Here is a 23,877-nt window from a genome sequence, read left to right as displayed (position 1 = left end):
CAGACTTCTGCTGCTCTGATCTCTGCTGAGATATTCAAATTACAGCTTTGGTAAGAACTGTTGGACACATGAAAATATAACAAAGAAGACTGTCAGATGTCTTTTGAAGCAGGTCATGGGGATGCAGCTGTCCTCCTTAAGGTGGTAGGGGAAAGGGACTGAAGCATGAGAAATTAGTTCAAGCTAAAAACCAGCAACCAGTTAAAAAGCTGACATTGATGTTCAGTCACCATAGGGGCTCTCAAGCTGCTCCAGGCTCTTCTCTTGCTGTGGTTCATTGATGGTAAGCCTTGACAAAAGAAAGAAAATAGCATTAATGCTTCCACCTCCTGCCTTGATAGGAATTGCTCGTATCGAAGGAAAAACAGTAAGGAGCTTTCAGAAACCTCTGTTCACCAAACCTTGTAAAAAGTTCCACAGGCTCAGAGATTAAATCTGAGCCAGTATCTCCCATCCATGCCAAAAATAAAATGTACCAACTGATTTCAGAAAGGGTTGGCTTCCCACCAAGCAAGACATAAAGATTCCCTTGCTTCCAGGCTGGATGTTCTTTCATTTAACATCTTAATTCTAACAAATCTTACCTTTTATTGATCCTCCATGTTTTTTACAGTTCAATTAAGTCACTGTTCATAGCTATATTTCCAGATGTAATGCAGCCTTTAATCACAGGATGCTACAACAGTCATCAATAGCACATGGAATTTTTTTTTATACTACTTGTCTTAGGTAAGATAAATGGAAAATCTCTAGTTTCCAACCTCTTGTTCAAAACCCTTTCGCTGATAGGAGGACTACATTAAACCATATTAAATTTTCTCTGACAATAATTGCAAACTTATTCTGATTCACGTTTAAGCAGCTATTAAAATATGTGCTGGCAATGTTAAAAATAGAGGAAAAGGAGGATTTACAAAGAATGCACTGAGGCAAGGAAGAGGAAATAAATTCTTTCATTGTTCTTGTATGCTGAGCTGTTGTGATGGTTTCAAATCATTTCCAACCAACTTGATGGTTGGAAATCATCTTTGTATCAGCAGTGAAGGATGTTTGAAAAACAAAAATAAAAAAAACAATCCTTCTAATCACGCAGAGTCAGATGAAAACCAAGGAAGGTATTTTTTGATACCTTCCAGATGATCCCACTCTGCTAGTGCAAAATTGTAGATTAAGCAGATTATAATTTACTATTAGTCACCCTCATCCCACCCCGCCTTGAGAGCTCTTACCCACCACTGATGCAGCATAGGTATGTGGTTGGTAAGAAGACTGCACGTGAATTTTCAGCAAAGCCAGGTACAGTTATTATACATAAACCAGTATAAGTGACCCAAAACCAGTCAACACCATACGAGAAGAGAAGTTTGACACACAGAGACTGGTTTAAAAATGGTGGAACACTGATCAATGTGCACTCAAACTTAATTAATTCAGGTTAAACTGATGCATTGAACTTCTGTACCAGATCCCCTATCAATTAATGTTAGGTCACTGTCTGCTGGCATCCCAGGCACATTTGTGGCCCCCCACTAGCCATGCTAGCATTCACCTTGTGCTTGCCTGCTCTAGCAAAGTGCCCAGTAGGCTCCACCACTGGGGTACCCCAGAGCGGAGCCAGCAAAGCCTCTGTTCCCACCCCCACCTTCTGTCTGTGACAAGCTGCCAGCCACAGCTAGGCAGGGGGGAGGGAAGAGAGGCTTCTGCCACACAGACCCAGCCCTGGAATGGGTCAGAAATGCCTCTGTCCCCAGCCCTGCCTCCTGCCTGTGGTAAGGTGTCAGCCACAGCCAGATGGGGAGGATGGGAGACAGAGGCTTCTGCCACGTAGACCCAGCAGCCAACCAGGGGTGTCCTGGCCATTTGGCTGCACCCAGGGTGTGCTGGGAGGCATGTGGGGGCACTCCCAACCTGCTGACCTGGACCAGTGCAGGCAGCCTGTGTGCCTCTCCTCTGCCCCACAACCAAAGGATGAGCATGTGTTCTGTTCACTCCTGAACTAACCTGCTCCGCTTACAGAAACCCATGTAGGTTTGATAAATTCCACCTTCTGAATGTCTGTACCTAGCCCAAATGTGTGAGCTGCTGCTGGGTAGCAGAATAGGAAATTTGTGGTAGCCAAAGTTGACTCTCATATGCCTTGAAACCTGGGAGAGAGAAGGGGTCTTCAGCATAAACTGACGGGCATGACTTCTCAAAAGCCTTCCATCTGGTGTCCCGTGATCTCATGGAAAAATTGGCTAACTGTGGCCTCGGCTACATCACAGTCCAATGGCTGCGGAATTGGCTCCAAGGTTGGATCCAGCGAGTGGTGACAGACAGAAGTAAATCATCGTGGTGTGCTGTGACCAATGGGGTCCCGCAAGACTCCGTCCTTGGGCCTATACTCTTTAACATCTTTACTAATGATGTAGACATTGGTGTCAGAAGCGGACCGGCCAAATTCGCCGATGACACCAAATTCTGGGGTAAAGTGTCCAGAGCTGAGGATAGACATGTTATCCAGGCCGACCTCGACAGGCTCAGAATATGAACAGATAAAAACCTTATGGCGTTGAACACCAGAAAATGCAAGGTACTCCTCCTTGGGGAAAAAACCCCACAGTAGGCTTATAGGCTCGGCAGTGCTACGCTTACTAGCACCACAGCCGAAAGGGACTTGGGGGTCATGATTGCCCACAGGATGAATATGAGCCACCAATGTGATGTTGCAGCTGGTAGAGCAAGAAAAACCCAGGCTTGCATCCATAGATGCTTCTCAAGCAAATCCCAGGATGTCATCCTCCTGCTGTACTCGGCCTTGGTGAGGCCACAGCTGGAGTACTGCATCAAATTCTGGGCTCCACAATTTAAAAAGGATGTGGAAAAGTTTGAGAGATTCCAGAGGAGAGCCACATGTATGATCAAAGGACAGGAGAACAGGCCCTATGATGAGAAGCTGAGAGCCATGGGACTGTTCAGCCTGGAAAAGCGCAGGCTCAGGGGGACCTGGAGGCTGCCTATAAGTACATAAGGAATGTACATCAGGATCTGGGGAAATGCCTGTTCATCAGAGCATCCCAAGGGATGACAAGGTCCAACAGTCACAAACTTCTCCAAGACCGTTTCTGGCTGGACATAAGGAAAAACTTCTTTACTGTCCGAGCCCAGAAGGCCTGGAATAGACTGCCGCCAGAGGTGGTGCAAGCACCTACTCTGGACTCTTTTAAAAAACATTTGGATGTCTATCTTGCTGGGATCCTTTGGCCCTAACTGACTTCCTGCCCCTGGGGCAGGGGGCTGGACTCGATGATCTTCCGAGGGCCCTTCCAACTCTAATGTCTATGAAATCTATAATACATTGTGGGCCATATCCCATACTCTTAAAAATCATGGCTATATCCTTGATTCTTTGGAACTGCACTAGGTCAAGGCAGTTCCCTTCCTCCTTCCCTCTGTACTTTCTGACTCTGGAGACTCCAGCAGTGGGTGGTCTACAAGAGCAGCAACTGAAGTTTGCTGCTACTGAGGGAAGATGTTACCTCATTTTGCTAGACCCCCATGTCAAGGGGGCAAAAGCCCTCCTGTTTTGGGAAGCAAAAAATGGGGTAACTTCTTCTCCCAGCACCAGTAAATGTTGCTGCCACTCTATAGAACTACATTTCCCTGAGTGCCCTGTACTCACTGATACACATATCTGTGCTACTGCAACTTTCTCAGGGGCTGAAGCCTGGAAGAGCAGAAGGAAGTGAAGTGGCAGTCAGGAGGCTGAGCTATTCCACCCTGCTTCATTCTGGGCCCCCTCACACATACTCACACTTAGGATAAGCTCTGATGCAGAATTAAGGGCCTTTCTGAAGTGGATTGAAGAAGGAGACTATATTTCTTTGTCAACTCAACCCTTCTTACTAGAAAAAAGTATCTGTGCTTTCCTTTAAAATTGTACCAGGGTGGGGTACCTAGGGGTGGTCATGTTACCCCCCCCACGTCCTTAACCGTGCCAGTCTTTTGCCCTACAAGCACCCTCGTTCTTACCTGCCATGTCTTGTTGGTATAATAAATACAGGGAGGCTGCCCTTGAGCTTTAGTTTTGGACATGGTCTGGTTAGATCCTATTAACCCTGTTGTTTCTACCCCCCTTTGATGTCCTGCTTCACTGTTGGATGGTTCCTGAGTCTCTCAGCCTTATGGGCCATATGCGTGGCTCCAACCACCCCTTTACCAGGCCCCAAGCCTCACAGATGATACAGGTATTGTCTTGCCTAGGCCTCATATTAATTCGGCTCCTTGTCCTTGTCGGGCTCTCTGCAGCTCTGGCCCAAGTGCTGCACCCTCTCTGGCGCTGGGATCCCCACGCTGCAGTGGGTCCCTATGAGGCCTCCTCCTTCCCCAACTAGCCTCACCCAAACCACCAGTTGTTATCGGACAGCACACACTCAATCACCAACCACCATGAGTCTCTAGGCTGTAACTTAATGCAGAGCTCGCATCATGTTCTGCCCCTTTAAAAGAGTAAATCTCCCTCTCTGAGGCTCCTCTGCCTAGTAGGCAAGGATACCTTCTGGGCTCCTGGTGTCCCCTTTGTTCTAAGGGTAGTGTATCTACCGGCTACTACATCTGTGGGCCCTTCCTTCTCCTGGAGGCTCCTTCCCTTTCAGCTACTGGTAAGGGACCAACTGCCTGGTCCCAGCCCTGGGGTTTCTATGGGCCTAGGGCCCTGCCTCCTCTGGCCAGCTGACCAGGTGCAGCTGCGGCCAATTCCCTCATTAACCGGTTGTCATGGCAACCTGCACCTGGGTTCTTATCTCTGCTCTAAGAGGAGCAAGCACCTTAGTGCCCTGCTACAAAAATCTATATTTAACCTATTTGCTGCAATAGACCACATGACACCATCACACCTTAATAAAAATATCTTTACTAAATTGTCTTTGTCAGGTATTCTCCAATTGGACCAGACAGTGAAAAATTAATAAAACTTTCAACAAAATGTAGTTTTTATTTTTTATTCCTTTATTTTCTAGAAGACTTTGGAATTAAAGGTCAAAATTCATGTCCCATCCCTTCCACCATGTATGGAAATCTTTTGACGGCATCTCCACCCTAGGTTACTTCAAGCTGCAAATTGGGCCACAATGCAACTAGCAACTTTCCAGTTCTCCTGGGGTTCACTGCTGCATAAGCAAATACACAATCCGACTTACAAGTAACAAAACAGCAAGATAAGGTACCTTTAAACAGCACATAAATCAATGCATTGTACACCAAACCTCCCTGGGTTGCATATTTGCATAATGTAATATTAGCTATATAATTAGCCTCTTTTAATTATTTATTTCCCCCCAAGAGAACCCAAAACAATTTCTTCTCATACCAAGCTTTATTAAAGGCATAGAGTCTTTCTAAATATCCTTTTTAGCAAGTGATTCTCCCAAGCAAGGTAAAATTTATATATTTTGTGATCACTCTAGCCCATGCCACAAAATAAAAGTAAAAAAAAAAGGTTGGTTATTTAAATATACATAACATTCCAGCTATTTGTACACCTCATATTTCCTGTTGCGTGTATATAAACAACCTATTCTGCATCCAGTGATTTATACATACCCTTAGATCCCAGTCCTCTGATGAGTTCCATACAATTTATTTGATTTGATTGAAATTCAAGATAAGCTTCGGGTTTTAGATTATAAACAAGAAATATCATGGCTTCAGATCAAAGATGAGGCGCCTCACCCAAGCAGCACTGAAAGGAGCTTGCACAGCTGCTAGCCATATTGTATCTGGTAGGTGGATAAAGAAACTTGCCACCATCTGTAGAAATCAGATGACTCTGCTATATTCAGCTGTAATTAGTGCTACAAGTACCAGATTACCACAATCATGCAAAGGCTGACAGGGTGCAAATCTCCTGTTGGGGGGTTAGAGTTTTCCTCAAGTCAGGAATGCACAATTCAGGAGGAACTAACCTTAAATAATAAAAATGAACCAACAAAATTGGTAGATATGCCATAGTGATTCTAGGTATCCAGGATGTAGTCATTTTGGTCTAGAGGAAAAAACAATCAGGAATCATGGTAGAGCTGATATATTTTATTAGACCAACTAGATTTTAGGCAAAAAAAATCCTTAATTGCAAGCTTTCAGGCACAATCACCCGTCATCACGCATAGTGATTCTAGTCATTTCATGCATGGAGGAAAATTGCATGGTTTCTAATATATATATTACTTTTTCAAAAGGAATTCTCAGTCAAAAAGGTATTTGTTTGTATTTCTGTTTTCCAGCAGAGCACATTATGAAAGTACAACTATCTTTAAATGATCTTGAACTTGCTAAATGTCCTTAAGGAAGTAGATAGGTTTTCCACACACACAAACAAGTACTCATCTTAGGGCTACATTTCAAGAGGAAAAATAGACTTGTATTTGCCTGATATGGAAGCCCAGGCCAAGCTGTTTGAAGATCTAAAAACACAAGGACAGATTGGATTTTTTGTGAATATGACCTTTAAAATGACTGGTTATTTCTCCAGACAGTTTCAATTGTATAAGATCACCCCAATAATCCACAGCTCCTGAGTGCCTCTGCTTTGGGAAAAAACAAAAACATGTTTGTTGCGAAATATCACATAAAAGTGAGAGATGTCTGACTGCATATAGAAATCTAAAGTATAAGCTACCTCACTATACTGTAAGGAAGGCATAATTATTTTTAAACAATTCAACATGGAATAGGCAAAGTTGAATTTTTGTTTATGTAAACTCATCTCTCTAAAACCCTGTGTTTAAAAAAGAAATAGAATTGAGCAATTATTTCATGTGCAGTGCAGGGTAAACAGACAGCCATTAAATGGAGCAAATATTTGGTTAAAAAAATAAAATGTTTAAAAAATATTGCACATATTTGCACATGCCGCACATATCCCACTTATCCTTGTTTATCTAATGTGTCACCAAATTTAAAGTAACCCACATTCAATTCAATTTCTTGTTTTGAATCCAGATAAGCAGCATTGAATTTTCCTAATTTGTTTACAAAGGATGCCTTGCTAAACTGAAATATTGCAATGCCCCACTCATAGCAATTGCAACACCTCAAAGGTATCAATGAGCCCAAGAATGCCAATGTAGATTAAGATAAACAAAAATGTGTTGCTTCTTTTCACCCTGCTGTCATCACATTACCAAGAAGGTCAGGCTAAACAGTTCATGTTTTCTGCTCCCCATGTAAAGGAAAAGCTTCCTGTCAAAGCTGGAATAAGCTTTAATCATCAGGCAGACCTTATTTTACCTTCCAACTTTATGGTTCCTGTGCATGTTCCATACATAGCTAATTTGACATGCCTAATAGTAGAAATTTTTCCAGTGTTGTTTTAGAACAAGTCTTTTGCATCAGAGGATTGTCATCTCTGGCCCTTCATTCTCCAGAGATGAAAATGGGGATAAACAGCGCTTCTTTCCCTTGCTCCCAGGGTGTTGGGAAGATAAATACATTAAAAACTGTGTAGTACTGAAATACTGTAGCACTGAAGGTACATAACTACCAATCACTCCTGGTACAAAATGTTCAAAGTTATCAGGATTTGATTCCCATATCAGCTATCTCCTTGATAAAATGAACATGTTTAATTACATATATCTAAAAGTCTCTTATAGTTTTGGACTGTTGATGTTAGGATTTGCATTGCTGCAGCAGACTCCATTCAAGATCTTTATAACACAGTTGCTGTTCTCATTGTCTACATTGGTATGGAACAAGTGAGTGGAAGAAATGACAGAAGCTGGGGGTGGGGAGGAGGAGGGAAAGTGGGGAGATTAAAAGGAAAATAAAAATAAACTATGTGGACTGTTATTTGGGCTAATGTATATATCAAATGCTACTCACCTGTTTTAATGATCCGATAGGAAGGGTTATTATAGCTGAATATACTAAATGTAAAAAAATGAGAAGGTAAGAATACACAAAGGATGGTAAAGTATAGGTTTATATGCAATTTTCAGTGAGCAGCCCTGTGAGCATGACTGATCTTAGCAAATTAATATTTTCTAAATCGCTAAAATTGGCCAATTAAACAAAATGGCTAAATGGAACAATCAATCACTTGAGAGAAAAAAAGCCAAAGCTGCTCTTGGAAGTAGAAAAAAAACTGTCCACCCTGGATGAACGCTACATATGCCTTTCACATACTCTGGTTCAATAAATGCTTTGCTGATATAAAATGATCAATAGTCTCACAAATGCATTCATCTATTCCTTCAAAAAATAACTCAATGAAATATCTTTCAATCCAGTAAGTGACAAAAGACTGAATCCTGCCACCCTGATTCAAATTAGTGTTGTATTCCCCACAATCAATAGGACTGCTGAGGAATTGAGGAACTGTGCACTTTGAGTAAGGCCAGAAGTCTTTAAATTATTAAAATGTCTCACTTTAGAACAGTCTGTTACACCTCTGATTGACCTAAAAATATGTTCAATCCCAATAAAACATAATATGTTCCAATAGACTGATGTTTGTCCCTAAAACATCTACCAACATTTGAAGTGATACTTCTCCACCTAATTTCAAACTAATATTTAGTAATCTGTAGTTCCACATATGACCGTCTACAAGGTCACTTGTGAATATCAAGTGTATACCTGCATGAATGGAGATTTTTCTACCAACTAATGGGCAATTACAGTAACATCTTGCAAAGTTTTATATTTTTACAAAAGTGAAATAGATACACAACTACCATTGACTTCCTTTGGGATTTGGAGGTTTGACTTTTTGGGCTTTGTGCTTTTAAGGATTATTCCCTAAATTACTTCATTATAAAATGGCAAAACTCCTGGGACCAGGCACATATAGCAGATGTTCTATTTTTACATAATCAATATAATCAGTAAATCACATAAATTCTTAATTCTCTTATACAAAATCATTGGAACTTCCTTAAATACATCAGTTGAACTTAATACACCTCAGAAATTCCTAATGACTTTATTGATTCTTTTTTTTTTTAGAAAAAGGGAACTATGTGGTTAAATATTCATTTTATATCTTTTTAGTTTTAAATTTTATTAAATTATCATTATCTATTTAAATGCTTTTTGATATATTTGTCAAATAATCTTCTAATTGAGTGAGCTCATATGAATAAATGTCAAATGCCTGGAAGTTGGGCTTCTAACTAGCTCTGTGGACCTGGACGTAAGTGATTTGACTAAAGCAATACCAGAAGTTTGCTGCAGAACAAGGACTTGAACCCATATAAGCACTCATCTGCAAGAATTTGATTTGTGAGGTTTATACATAGGGATTATAGTTAGGAGATTATAAATCAGTGGGAATTTGTGCCTAAATACCTTAATGAATCTGGTCCTTAACCTGTGTGCCTCTAAAATGGGCAGGTTGGTAATTCCTTCACTCACAGAGGTGTTGTAGATATAAATACATTAAAGCTTGCAGGATAGCAAAATGTTATAGTACTGAAGATAAAAAGAATTCAGTTCAAGAACAGAACATTCAAGGGTATGAAGATTTGATTTCCATACCAACTATCTACTCTTAAAATAATTCACACACGTTAAGCAGTGCTGTCAGATCCAAAGCCCATTGTATTGAATGGAGACTTTCCACTGACTTCAGTGGAAGTTAAAACAGGCTCTAGATTTGCATATTCCAGTGGTTCTTAACCTGTTCACAAACAGACTATGGCCCATTCAATACCAGATACTTGTGGCCCATTCAATACCTCATAAGCTGCACCCTTATCAGGCTACACTGCCCCCTTTATTCCATATGACTATTCCCTCTACAGACCCATACCGGCCCAGAATTCCCTTTAGCCTATATTTCCCTAGTTCCATACCTCTACCTATACCCACATCTCTACCTATAATCCTACTTTCAAGGTCAGACAATCCAAAATGCCCACCTGGGTCTGGATGCCCCCTCTTGCTCCCAGCAAGATATCTGCAATCCTGTTACAACCATAGAAGCTGTATACGATTTGCCAAGAATCTCAGTGATAGAATAACATTTATTTTAAAAAAGAATATCTAAAACATAATGAAAAGCTATTAAAGCACACAGAAAAAGAATCAATAACTTAAAAGATTCACTGAGTAGAAGGAATGACTCTCCAAACGGTAGGCCTAACCAGTGATTAAGACAATTATTTAGGTATTTTAGGCAACTATATAAAATATTTATTTTTCTTCAGAAATTTCTGAATTCAAAATGTTAAGGTTTCACATCAGTCCAAACGTTGTGTATTTCATAATCAGAAAAGGAGGAACATAGGATCAATTTTCATTCCCAGGATAACAGTGGGACTTTCAACATTCTACGCTAGGAGTGGCATTATCAATATTTAGCTAATGTTCTGGAAAGGGGGTGAGGAAGAAAGTGGCAATTTCTGTAAAACTGGCCCAAAATTATTCTATTACTTAAAGGACTCCTCAGCTCGCACTACTTCCTCTGTCTCATTCAGTCTAATTCAGCTAAGTTGCATAACAAGCCATGACCACATGCATTTATACCTAAGCTGTGGCCACACATATTTACACTCAGAGGTCATCAGTGATGATCAAGAATTTGCCACCAAAACCACAAGCCAAATTCTTTTCTTTCTCAGTTGAGTTTACAAATTTTCAGACATGAGAATATAGTCACTACAATGAGTCAATTCCAAGCATTAGGAAAGCATACTACAGATCTTTCCTGAAAAGCAAGCATGTCCTATCCATATTTGAAGTCCACAGAAGCTCAAATGAAATCTAGGGTCCAATTTTGTTATGCACTATGGCTGGATATATGTACAACTTGGATGGCATTGTGTTTGTGATAGTCATTAGTTCTTGAAGGAGTCCATTCCACAAATTCAGACTCGATCTGCTTCCTACATGGTTAGGTTTTCAAGATGACTCATTGAGGAGGGAGTTCCATTGCACCTGAGGAACCAAGTGTAAGGCAAAGATTAAGAACTTGTTTCTAACAAAGCCGTCAATGGGAAGTTTGAATATGGGAATGGAGGATGTTTCATGTCTTTGTGGAAATACATGTTGCTGAAGAAAGGTACTGCAGTGTTCTCAACTACCTAGAGTTTCCTGAGGGTTGATTGCTTCATCACAGAACCAGGAATAGGATCCATAGAGACTACCAGTTCCAAAGCACACAGGAGGTGAAGTTCCCCCAGGCATTGCACTTTCTAAAATATTCTTCAGTGGCTGCACTACCTGTTCTGAAATTCATTCCAAGGCATTTTTAAATAAAAGAGTATTTCATTGGCATTTCTGCAGCAATGGAGAGAAAACAATAAATTTTAAGATAAAAATAAACTTGCCTAGATGCATACTGTGGAAATCATTATAAGGCAGTGTATACTCTGGGAAACTTATTTACAAGGTACTGAAATATTTACTTAAGCCTACTACATATCATAAACCAGCCCTTTTCTCTGATTCTTATCAAAGCTGCAGGACATTGCCTGAAAGGAGGGAACACTCCCAGAGTTTGTGTCTACCAGAGGGCATGACCCATCTTCAAAGTCCTTTGGGACTTTTGGAGTTCTTAAAACATTTCAGGATTGCATCAACAAGTGGTCTAGCCAAGGGGAATAATTTCACAGGACTCTATGTCCATGCCTGTTAAAATTATTTTTCATATGCCAACTTTAGTAAATGATTTGTGTCACTACTACTCAAAGATCTTAGGCCACTGTTTCTTTATGATTCCTGTCTCTCTCACATTAATGCCACTGCATTGTTCTTAGAACACTGTCAACAGACCTAACTTATGGTTTTCCTGCTATAAGTCTTCTGAAGTAACAACCAGCAACTAAGTAAACAAAGTATAAGAGGGAGTTACTTTGATAAAAGCTATCTGGTATATTATGGTATCAAGCCATGGATCATAGACCAACAGCCATCTAAATGTCATCTATTGTCAAACATCCTTAATCTATTTGTAATCACTGTGGATGGTCAATTTAGTGTCCCTGGCAAGTAGTTGTGATACTTAAAAAATAGACATCTGATAGACATAGACATGTATGGTCACTTCATTGCCCACAGTTCTTGTTAGAAAGACAAGGTGGTTGCTCAGAAGTTGCTCAGAGCCTTTATTTGGGGCCATACACAATAGGTAATAATGAAATTAGATAGGCAGCCTCTGAAAACGGAAGAAATATCTTGTTGATAATTCCATGTCATGTGCCAGCCCTACCACATTTGTGCCACATGCCTCTTTTCAAGGAATTGTATCAGTCCAGATTTAGCTACTTTAATAGCTCAGCATATTTATTGTAAACAGCATATTTTCAGACCAGAAGTGTTGTATATAGAACATTAACACATAATAATAATATTCAGCTCTTAAATAAACAGCACACAAATATTTAGCCTTTCCCCCCCAAATGAAAAATAAATAGAACTTGAGAGAGCTAAGTGCAATAAAGTGACCCAGTGCATGTGTTCATGATTTGTTTCAGTGAATTTGCAACTTGATACTTCCCCACAGCTAAAGAAGTTCTCTTTTAATGCATGTGGTTAACTCGTGTCACTACAGGCTTACACATTTGGTGCTGGAGGTCCAAGTTTAATACTCACTGGGCACATCTACACATGCAAATGTACAGCGCAATAAACTCCAGCATAGTTTGTACCCAAGTCAGCTGCTCCTGGGCAGTGTATATACATGAGTCTAGGACCACAGCTATTTGAGCAGATCTGGGCTGCCAGCAGCCTTGGGGGTCAGCAGATGAGCTGGCTCGGGCACACAGGCACTCCAGTGTGGGGCTAGCTGGCAGGTAAGGGCTGATTCAGTTCGAATTCAGAGATTCGGCTGCCCCAGCCAGCCCCAGCCACCATCTGCACATGTGTTTCAGCTCACAAAAAGACTTCCATAAGACAGTAAGTGTCCTGGACAGTACTATCCTACAGCAGAGATAATTAATTTACTGCTCCCTAATACAGGAGCACATGTAGACACTGACGCTTTACTGCAGAGCTAATTCGTCAGCTCCACAGTAAAGCGCACATGTAGATGCACCCACTGCTGATGACATACTGTGTTTAGAACTCCTATATTCTGGGTGTCATTGCAAGTTCAAGATGTGTTACTTCACTTGCCGTCTCTGATAACATAACTACATCGCTATTGCTGTTGTTCTTCTTCTTTCTTTTTTTTTTTTTTTACAGAGAGAATCCCCAAAACCAAACTGTATATTACACATGAGGTTCTTCTCCTGGGCTGGGTATAAAAGGACAAATGATATATAACAGATAATAGCCACTTTGCTTGACATCTTACTGGGAGGCATTCTGACACTATGGTGATGAGGTAAGAACCTCCATAGTAAGAACTGAATAAATCTCCCTTACATATTACTATTCAACCAGAAGGGCTGACAGATAATTTTGGCCTAGAGAATGTGAATGTAAGGTATTAGGCGTGGTTATCTACTGCTAACTGAGCTTTCGAAAATATACCTTCTTGAGCTAGCTAAATTGAATGTTTGATTCTAGAGATGGTCTTCAGATCCAGCATTCAGGTCAAAATTCAAACTTCCCAAAATACAGGGAGTTTGGATCTGGCATGTGTTTTGATCCTGTCTTTACTTTAATACAGGCAAAGTGCTGGCTGGGATTGGGAAAAAAATAGACTGAAGTTTACAATAAAATCATATCTATCTGGCAATGGAAACTTAAGTCACTTTCAAAAATGAAGGAAGTTGAATCCCTGAAGATATTTGGATATGTAAGTGCTTGACTTATCCTCCAAACAGCAGCATAATGATATCACTTTCTCTGACATCACTCCAGCTGTACTTGCTAGCAAATAAATGGGCCATTTATGGTATAGGTATTAAGAGGCTGATAGATCAGGGATCTTTAAGCCCCATTCATCTTTAATCTCCATCCCCTCTTACTTCTTTCCTCAGAGCCACCTCTTCTGAAAAATACACTTTGGCCCACAGAAAGGTTTAAGATTAGATCAGCCTTCTGCAGAAATTTTGCTTTCCCAAAATTTTATGCACAGATGAGATACACAATGGGTGTACAGACTAGAGCCTCTTAGTAAGTATTCTAAGAGTTAAGAATGTGCAATCACTAAAAAGTGTCACTATTTTTAGATGTTATGTAGTCCTATTACACGGTTTCAAAAGTATTAGCCTTATCAGCTGTTCTTTAATGGAAGCAGCACTTACACAATTATGTCCACATTCTCCTAAAAGCCTGCAATCTATACAACTTGGGGAAAAAAACAACCTTGAAATGCTTACTTTTCCTTTTTGTTCACCATTGTTATTCCAGTAAAAATGCATTGAACATTAAATGGCAACAATTACTGTATGCATCTGAAAGCTGGATGTAACCATTGCCATTGTATTGGCATACAATCAAATTTCAGCACAGGTACATAAGCAAACTGTATGCCTATACAATCACAGCAGGCTCTCTAAAATCTAAGGGTCTATTAGACTAATAAATAGTAAAGCAAATGCAAAACTTCAGAATGCCATTGTTAGACCACACTTCCTCGTAAAAAATAACACTCAGGATGCGGTGTGTCCATTGACTTATAGTTTCATAGTTTCATAGTTTTAGGGTCGGAAGGGACCTAAAAGATCTTCTAGCCCGACCCCCCGCCAGGGCGGGAGAACAACAAAAAACCCTAAAAACAAAAACGGGACTCAAATGAGTCCAGCCAGGTAGGCATCCAGTCTCTTCTTAAAGACCCCCAGGGTAGGGGCCAGCACCACCTCCCTTGGAAGTTGGTTCCAGCTCCTAGCCGCCCTAACTGTGAAGTAATTTTTTCGGATGTCCAATCTGTACCTCCTCTCCATCAACTTGTGCCCATTACTCCTTGTTATGCCAGCGGGGGCTAGGGGAAACAGCGTCTCCCCCAAACCCTTCTGGTTCCCCCTAGTGAGTTTATAGACGGTCACCAGGTCCCCCCTCAGCCTTCTCTTGTGGAGGCTGAATAGGTTCAGGTCCCGCAGTCTCTCACTGTAGGGTCTGCCCTGTTGTCCCCGGATCATGCGGGTGGCCCTCCTCTGGACCCTCTCCATGTTGTCCACATCCCTCCTGAAATGGGGCGCACAGAACTGGACACAATACTCCAGCTGCGGCCTGACCAGCGTCGCATAGAGGGGGAGGATCACCTCCCTGGCTCTACTCGAGATGCACCTGTGGATGCACGACAAGGTCCGGTTAGCCCCGCCAACCATGACCTCGCATTGTCGGCCCATGTTCATCTTGGAGTCAATAATGACACCAAGATCCCTTTCCGCCTCCGTGCTCTCAAGTAGGGAGTTCCCCATCGTATAAGTGTGCTGCTGGTTCCTACTACCCAAGTGCAGCACCCTGCACTTGTCCGTATTGAAACACATCCTGTTCCTGTTTGCCCACCCCTGTAACCTATCCAGATCCTTCTGCAATCTCTCTCTCCCTGCTAGCGTGCTCACCTTCCCCCAAATTTTGGTGTCATCAGCGAATTTAAACAGGTTGCTTTCCACCCCAGCATCAAGATCGCTGATGAAGAAATTGAACCGCGCAGGCCCCAGGACCGAGCCCTGGGGGACTCCACTACCCACCTCCCCCCAAGTCGAGTATGATCCATCCACCACCACCCTCTGAGTGCGACCCTTCAGCCAATCTGCAATCCATCTGACTGTGTAGGCATCTATGCCACAGTCGCCTAGTTTATTAATTAGGATGGGGTGAGAGACGGTGTCAAAGGCCTTACTGAAGTCCAGAAAGACTACATCCACCGCGACACCTGCGTCCATGGCCTTTGTGACCTGATCATAAAAGGCAATCAGGTTGGTCTGACATGATCTCCCCCTAATAAATCCATGCTGATTGCCCCTGAGCATCATTTCTGATGCCGACTTAGATTGTGTCACAGGTGTGCTGGCTGATAAAATCTAGATTTGGGAACAAACTCCAGTCTTTACTCCTTGTATATGTAGGAACAAGAGTGTAGGGACTCCAGAAGTGGGAAGGAGAACTGATTTTTTTTTCTCCCCCCGCCACAAAATGCACATACAAGCCATGGCTACAAGCAAAACACAGTAAATTAATGAACGCTTTTGTTCTGTCCAAGTATGATGCCCAGATGATGTATTTCCAATATAGCCATAGTGTAAAATGTCTATCTGTGTGTTCCACAGCAGCTACCCTTCTGCAGTTTGCAGTAAGACTTTGTACCACAGTATATACTCTTGCACATAAAAAACACCAAGGGTTTCTCAAACCATTCAATGGCAATTAAGACTAGTAGAATTCTTTAGCTGTGGGAAACTAGGTCAGCCTACAGGTGAATAGTTAGCACTGCTGGCACAAAGGCGATTTTGTTAATCAAATAAATCTACTTCTTCCCTTTAACCCCACCAACATTGTCCATGTTTTGTTACTTGCAGTAGGTGGGCCATGGCTGCCACTGCTATGTTTTAGGGTAGGTAAGAGCCAGGATCAGAGAGAAGCAGTACATATGGTTGTAATACAAGTAAGTGATGAAGCAATGCATGTACTAGTGCACATAGACCTATAGAATAAAACACCTATAAAATGAACTAGTTGGCTCCTAGAATAGACATCAGAGCTTCCTGGCATTTGTCACTCCATTTTTTCTTCTGACTTAAAGGAAACACATTCAGAGCTCTGCTGGTCAATAAAGTACCTGTAGCTGTTATTGGTACTGATTGGGCACATCTACACACGCACTTTACTGCACAGTAGACTATGAAGTAAAACGTCACCATCTACATGTTTGCATCAATTAGGCCGATATAGACTAATTTACTGTGCTGTCGGATAGTCCTGTCAGACACAAGTACTATCCAACGGTGGAGTGAATTACTGCACTTAAACGCATGTGTAGATGATGACATCCAGATTCCGGCTCAGATTGTACCAGAATTTATTCAGTCACATTAATTGCACATGTAGATGCACCCATTTATGTGCTTCTGTGTTGTACACCCTCTTAACCTGAAACTCCAACCACCCTCAAAATCAAATTAATCTTCATCTGAGACACTTAGGAAGTTCAGTAGGCACAAATCCCCTGAAAAAAGAAGGGAAAACCGTGGGAACAATATTTGTGTTCAGCAAAAAAAAAACAAAAACAAAAAACTCCAAACCCAAGCCATTTCTCCCCATTTTTCCATTACCTAGTGTCCAAGGTATTGCTGCTTTGTTTATACTAGTCTTATCAAAACAGCATGCAAGCCTAAGACAGCCACCAGCCAGTTTATCAAAAGACTGTCAAATTGCTGCTACATCACGCTATTGTAATTCACAGAATATGATAGTCATTAAAATTCAGGACCCTCTTTATGGAACGAGTAAGATAATGATAACACAAGCTGTATTTGTAACTCAAATAATAGGAAGTACTGGAAATGGCACAAAACCCAAGCATTTCTTAAAACTATCTCAAAAAAATGTTACCCTGCAGTAACTAAATAGCATGATCAGTTACTTGCCTTCCACAATATGAATGTACATGTGCAGGCAGCACAGTCCCAATTGCAGCCAAAAAGCTGACATGAGTTAATGTCCTAATGTTCAATCTATCATTCACAGAGCAGAACTCTGTGCACTAAAACCACCTTTCACCATTAAGGAAAGCAATGGCAAATTGGCTGATTAGCATAAAATGTATGACTGTGTTGTCTCTTAAGAGCCATTATTACGCTCTCCAAATATAGTTGTTTCAGTTGTTAAATGTATGAATTCTTCTGATATTTTTTGTATAAATCTTGGGACCTCCATTACACATGCTATGATTCCCAGTAGATAGCAAAGCCCTGAGCAAACATAAAATGAACTTTTAAAGAAATATATGAATCTGGGGGGAAAAAAAAAAAAGGAAGCAGCTGAATTAGTTTTGGCAACAGCCTCAAATAAATTCAGATTGGGAAATTTACCGTACTTAATCCAGTGAGACTCTTGCTATCCCTTAATATAAACCACATAAAGCAAATAATAAATTAGCCTCTTCTATCCTTTAGTTGTAAAAATATATAGTGTAGCACTTTTGCCACAGCAGTGATAAAGGAAGTTGAATATCAGTGATTAGAAGATCACTCTGGTTATGGAAAAACTGCCACTTCATTGTCATGAAATATATTTGTTATAGTCAGTTGAAAACAAGGTCTCTACCATCCTGATGTGAGTAGCTTCATTGACTTAAGTAGAGCTCCTTGAATAAGGAAAGACTGGAGAATGTGGCCACAGCACTTCTAGCAGCGGGTCATAAATTGCAAAAAGATATACTGTACTGTATCTGTACCATTAGGCATAGTTCAGCTGTTGAAAATTGTACTGTTGGTAACTCTTCTATAATCCAGTAAAAATGTATCTAAGATAATTAAATCATACATTACACTTTAAGATTTACAAGTCTGACATTGCATGCAGTGTCTATCCTCTCTTTTCTAAATTAAAATATGGAGAGATTTCTCTTTATAGGCTAAAAACCTCTTCCTGCTTTTCCCCATAATTTTTAGAGGTCACTTAATGAACAGAGTCATGGTTTGATGGAATTTGCCTCCCCTAGCAAGTAATCTATTAAGTATCTCACATTTTAGGTAGTGCTGCACTATCCATATCACCACTCAGTAAAGCTGCCACTTATCCAGCAGACAAAAACCAGACTGGCAGAGGAGCAGCAGCTTGGCTTAGCTTCACAGACATGCCTGTTGGAGAATTTCACATCACAGCTACATCCTTAGTGAGCTCATTCATACAACAGAAGCTTGCCTAGCATTTAGATATATCTCAGTTTGGCAGCTGATCTTGGGAATACATCTCTTTCTGACATTCTGGGTAGTGGTAATTTGCGCATACTAAATTATATAAAACACCTGTTTGGCCACACATAGCAAGCAGGAGAGCAGGTCAGAGCAAATGAACAAGCACATTGATGGAGTTCATTCAGTCATTTTGAATTGCTTCCCTCCAAGGGATTCAGAATACCGAATCAAGTTTGGATCTTGTGTTTCCACCCTTCTTATGGCTGCCCTTCTATATTTATCTGCTTTTAGATGCATTTACACATGCGCTTTAATGCGCAGTAGCCTATTCTACTGTGTATTAAAGCATCACATCAAAAACAGTGCTAATATGCTAATGCACAATAGAAATAGGCTACTGCACGTCGAGCATCACTAAACAGGCATGTGGTTTTGCTACTGTGTATTAGAGCAGTCTAATGTGCATTTATGCAGTACCTCATATTAGAGGTACCTAAACTTAATGCACAGCACCAAAAGCACATTAATGTTCGTGTAGATGTGCCCTTTGTCTCTTAGCATTTCACTCTTGGTCCCTCTACTTTTCTAAAGATGACACCTTTCTCTGCTGTCTATTCACTTTTTCATATTTGTATTTTTTTTCACACTGCTCTCTATGCATCAAACAGATTTTGCAATGGCTCTCTCATATATTGCATCAAGATCCACTTCTTCCATAAATTCTAGAAGAAAATACAGGTTGAGGAGCATTTGAGTACAGCTGAAGTTTGTTGGTTTTTTTTTTTAATTATGTATAAAAATTATACATGTTTGTGGGTATCCTTCTCCTACTATGATGTATGCTCTCTTAGATTGTAAACTCCTTGTCTTCCATTGCTTTAGTATCATGCTTTTATACAGAAGCTGCAAATGGTCATTTTTTGAATTATGACTTCTTTTGCAGGCAGACTACCAACAGAGAAGCTGCTCAAACACCTGCGCAGCAGTAACTCTGAGCCTTCTGGAAACAGATGTTATGGCTTATCTGTCTGCATTGCATATTGATTAGTCCAGCAGTCAGCAAATCTGCTCCACTGGCAATAAGAACGAATCTTCCAGATTTGGTGCTCTAAATTGGATTATGCTGTATCTTCCCCTCCCCTTCTTTCCAGATCTCCAAATCCACCAAAAAAATTCATAGTTTTCTAGGATAATATCAAAGAATTTCTGTAGGGAAGGGTAAGCTAAAAAATATTCCACTAAATGCATTTGTACTCTGCTATAACAAGGACCTTCCTGAGAATAACAGAGTTTGACTCACCTCCGTAGCTGTCCACCTTGGATTTTCAGCCTTCTGATGCGAAATATTCCCAGAACTCTGGGGTGAGGACATTAACAATGGCTCTGAGGGTAAAGTCTGACCCTTCCCCTCAAATAATCACAGGTAATTTTCCTGAAATTTCTGGTGTTCGAGATCTTCTAGTTAGTGGCTTTTTCTTCAACAAGAAGAAAGAAAAAAAATGGTTGCTTTACCCTTCAACTTTTTCAGGAGATTTAGATCTTTTCCATTTCTTTTAATCCCAAAATGAATTCTGCATTCAACAGTGACCATAAGGTCTTTTTCCAGCTTTTGAATGTAGACCAGTTATGTCTTAATTTTCAGGATGTGAAAAAGGCCTTACAAAGTTTATTTTTCCCCAGGAATAGTAACTTTTAATCAACAAAAATCTTTATTCATCATCGTTACTTTGCTCTTCAAATTTAAAATATGTCGTGCACAGCTTCCTCTTAACTGGAGGACACTTCTAAATTAGTCTTTTCCAACGGATGCCCAACTAGTGGTTTTAGCTCTAATACGGGTACCTGCAAGAGAATCAATCCCTCGTGCTTTGACCACCCATTATAAATGACTTCTCACATCAGTCATTTCAACTTCTGAAAAAAGGCTTCAGCAAACCACCACATAACAGATGTAACCACTTTGGTACTGATTGCTTGCATCAACTCAGTGAAAGCTATGGGAGGTATACAACAAAGGGAAAACACTTACAAAGAGTGCTTTGTTGTAGAAGTCTCCTTTACCTCATGCCAGCTTCTCAGCCACCTCCCTTAAGTCTTCCCTGGTATGTATGCAATGTCAAAGAAGCCTCAAAATTACAGGCAAAGAAGACAGAGGGACTTGCAGTACATAGAAGGATAGACACGTTTTTTGCCTCTAGTAGTAGCATATCATGGGGCAGGCAAGTAGGACATGTGCCATAGGCACTAGCTAAGGGGAAGAGTGCCAGAAGGATGGGGGCAGGGAGGAGGGCATCACTTCAGGGGTACTCCCTGCAACCTACCTCATCACACCCCACCTATTAATTTGCCTTGGTCTGCCGGTACTTCCTGGCTCCAGGAAACTGCCAGCACAGGCAATGGGTATCATGGAGTGGAAGGCATTCTGGGAATCGTAGTTTTGTAGAGCAGCAGTGGAGTTTGCTTCTGCTGCTGGGAGAACTGACCCCCATTTATTGCTGACAAATTCAGTATTTTTTTCTTTGCCCATGTACATGGGCTTCAGCAGCAGGAACAATGGTTAAAGTTCCCCACTGGCAACAGCAGATTCCTAGAGAACTATGATTCCCAGAATATCTTTCACCCCACGACACAGTGCCTGGATCTCTGCTCTATTCTTGTTCCTGTAGTCTATTCCCAAGTGGGGAAGGGTGCTCCTAGGATGCATTATTACCATGCTGTGCCTATAGCCCACAGATTCCTAAGTCAATTCAAAAGTCCTAACTCAGTTAATACATTGCAAAACTAAAAAAAAAAAATATTCATCTGAGACTAGTAACATTGTCTAGATTTTCCTGTCCTGGTGAGTGTAGTTATAAGTGTAGTAAATTCTGGGAGATGGGAAAGAAGAGACAACTATGGCAATGTCAATTAATGAAGAAAACATTTCCTTTCATCTGCCATCTGAATAATTTGTTCAAGGCCCCATTAAAAATTAATAAGTAATTTCTAACTAATGTTAATACCATAATTATGGTCATATAGAGAGAGAGAAAGGACTATTCTGTAGTATCCAGTTTGGAATCTAATTCCGTCCAGTGAAGACCATTCTTTTTAAATAAAGGGATTATTCAGAACATATTATTTCTTTCATAAATTATTTACATCAAGATGAGATGTTCACAGATTGTTGGGTGAAAAGCTTTCACTTGCAACACTGGAAAACTTTTATCTAGGACAGTTCAAAAATAAATTTAAGAACAGAAAACCTTTGCCCTCATTAATCTTAAAACACAAATTGGTTAAAACATTCTGCAAAACTTGTATCTAGGACAGTTCAAAAATAAATTTAAGAACAAAAAACCTTTACCCTCATTAACCATAAAACATAAATTGGTTAAAACATTCTGTGTTTGTCTTAAGACAATACTGAGTAAATTTAGACCTTAAAGACAATTTAAAATGACAGAGGCACTCTTTCCCAGAGACACCCTGATGGCTCATGATATTTAAACTTTGTAATGTATAAGTCCAGGCCAGTTGCTATAGTCTGTTTTGTTTGTGCAATTAGTTATGTTACTTAGCAATACAAAAAGTGCATTTTGTGCCAAACGCTAGGGAATAAAATATGCAGAATTCATGAGATACAAAACATAAACATTCATTTCCTGAGCAGAAGCACTGCAACATTGTATAGCGAAAACTATTACTTTTTTCATTGTGTTTGTAATAAAGAACTCAAGCAACCATACCCTTCAGGGCTGGACTCCTCATCACTTCACTTTAACTCAGCCTCAGCATTCAGCCATGGCATGTGAAGTTAATTACTCTGGGCATTGGGGCTCTGAACAGAAGAATGACCCTATTTGCAGCTCCATGTACTATGTACCACGCTACAGTGAATTCTTTCACTACCTACACATTGCACACTCAGTGACTCTGAATGGAGTAATAATTCTAGCACTCTAGAGGAAAGCACAACTGTCATCTCTTTTTCTCAGGGACACTTGTCTTCCCAGGTAACCATTTAATGGGGGCTGACACCAGTCCACATTCAGTCATTGTCACCCTTGCAGTTCAAATGGCATCAACATCCAAAGGTTATGACTTTCAGGAGGAGTTAGCCATCACTATGGGCCTTTCAGTGGTTTGTGAACATGGCTTCTGCAACTCTGGGACCTTTCAGTACCAGCTTAGGCAGAAATACCAGAATTCAATAAAATAGCAAAAGTGAAATTGTGCAAAGTTTCACATCCATAGAATCTGTGGTAATCTCCAGAATTCCAGGAGACCTGGTGATGTATCTAAATCCCACCAGATTGACTTGCTGAAGAGTTATCTTACTATTTTCATATGAATAACGTATAAAGATATGGACAGTAGAAAATTAATGAAAAATAAATCAAATACAGTCCAAGTGGATAAACTCTGTGTCATGTCCCCAGTTACTATTCCCTTCTCCGCTGTTACCATCCCTTCTCCCCTGTTTGACCAGAGTCAACATTTTCCAAGTTATCCCAGTGCAGTTCTACAATAAATAAGTTAATAAATATTTCCACAAATTTTCCATTAAAGCCACAAATTTTCCACTCAAGATATGAGCTAAAATGGTTGGCACATTTTGACACAATCAACACTGGTGGCAGACACTGTCATGTATAGCTAGTAGAGGGCAAAAAATCAATTATTTAGTAAGTAGCACCAGATTCTCACCTGGTAAAAATCAAGCTAATCCAAGGAACAAAACCTCTTTTGTGGATACAAGACGTGTCTTCAAAAGGCGTTAGAGCTATAACATTTTTAATAGCATGATAAACCTTCCCCTTTCCTTGCCTTTTTTACTTGTTTTAAGACCAGGTCCTTTCTGTCCTTCTGAGCCACTGTTTTCAACAAGATCTGTGGGAGATTGAATAGCTGTTTCCAAAGAGAGAGAATCAGAGTTCAGTTCTTATAATAGTTTCCTAAGTTTTACTCCCCTTTAAAGGAAAATTATTTGAGAGTCTTTTGAATATTATTCTTTCCTTCTTTTCCTTATACTTTCCTTATTTTAACCAGTTTTCTGGTGTGTCTTAATGTCATTGCTCATGTTGATATCAGGCACAAACCTAATGTTACGCTGAAAGGAGAACAGGACCACCATTATGGTATAAAGGAGGGCTATTTTGTCCTG

At 40.4% G+C, this 23,877-nt stretch overlaps 1 long non-coding RNA gene across 1 annotated transcript; it reads right to left on the bottom strand.

Moving 5' to 3' along the window:
- Positions 1-122: 122 nt before the first annotated feature.
- Positions 123-23,575, bottom strand: LOC102385398. The gene is made up of 3 exons (XR_322961.1): positions 23,421-23,575; positions 20,032-20,206; positions 123-289 (listed from the first exon to the last, which is right to left on the bottom strand). It is a non-coding gene; the product is annotated as an uncharacterized LOC102385398 (long non-coding RNA).
- Positions 23,576-23,877: the final 302 nt, after the last annotated feature.

Source organism: Alligator sinensis, unplaced genomic scaffold, assembly GCF_000455745.1.
Source record: "Alligator sinensis unplaced genomic scaffold, ASM45574v1 scaffold117_1, whole genome shotgun sequence".
Lineage (NCBI taxonomy): Eukaryota > Metazoa > Chordata > Crocodylia > Alligatoridae > Alligator > Alligator sinensis.
The sequence above is the reverse complement of the archived record's forward strand: the minus strand, read 5'-3'. Positions and strand labels throughout refer to the sequence as shown.